We start from the raw sequence: 551 nt of genomic DNA on the forward strand, positions 1-551 counted from the left end.
GAGTCGGTAAAAGCAAAATTGTGTTTCAAAAGTTTATTTAAACCGCTACGGGAAAATAGATTTTTATGTACTTTTCCAGTCGATCACTTCTTTTCCATAGTGAAATTGGCGGCTTTCACAAATTCAAATATTGTGCCAGGTTGACAGGTTCAACCAATGATTTTTTGTTTTTTGTGCTTCGAGGTTCTCTGATTGAATCACGCATGTGAGTTAATGGCCGTGTGGCCTAATGGATAAGGCGTCTGACTTCGGTATATTCCATAATGTTATCAGAACATTGCAGGTTCGAGTCCTGCCACGATCATTTTGACCCAAAGGGATTATGCAGGGCTTTGGGGATCGAGTCGGGGACTGAACAGATTGGAAGCCCGACATCGACTTAATGGGGCGAATGGCCTCCTCATGCGCTGTCACTGACTTTATGAGAAGAGGGTGACAAATCAGAAGTGGGCTGGGGTTGCAGCGGGCTCAAACTGCAGGAATTCCAGGTCCCTGAATGACTGAGCTGAAACTGATCAGTTTCACTGCAGGAAACACCGTCTCGGGGGAAA

General features: G+C 45.2%; 1 non-coding gene across 1 annotated transcript; it reads left to right on the forward strand.

Annotated features, from left to right (window-relative positions):
- Nucleotides 1-215: 215 nt before the first annotated feature.
- trnar-ucg (transfer RNA arginine (anticodon UCG)) lies at nt 216-304 on the forward strand. Its single transcript is given in 2 exon segments — nt 216-252; nt 269-304. It is a non-coding gene; the product is annotated as a tRNA-Arg (tRNA).
- Nucleotides 305-551: the final 247 nt, after the last annotated feature.

This window comes from Heterodontus francisci, chromosome 28, assembly GCF_036365525.1.
Source record: "Heterodontus francisci isolate sHetFra1 chromosome 28, sHetFra1.hap1, whole genome shotgun sequence".
Taxonomy (NCBI): domain Eukaryota; kingdom Metazoa; phylum Chordata; class Chondrichthyes; order Heterodontiformes; family Heterodontidae; genus Heterodontus; species Heterodontus francisci.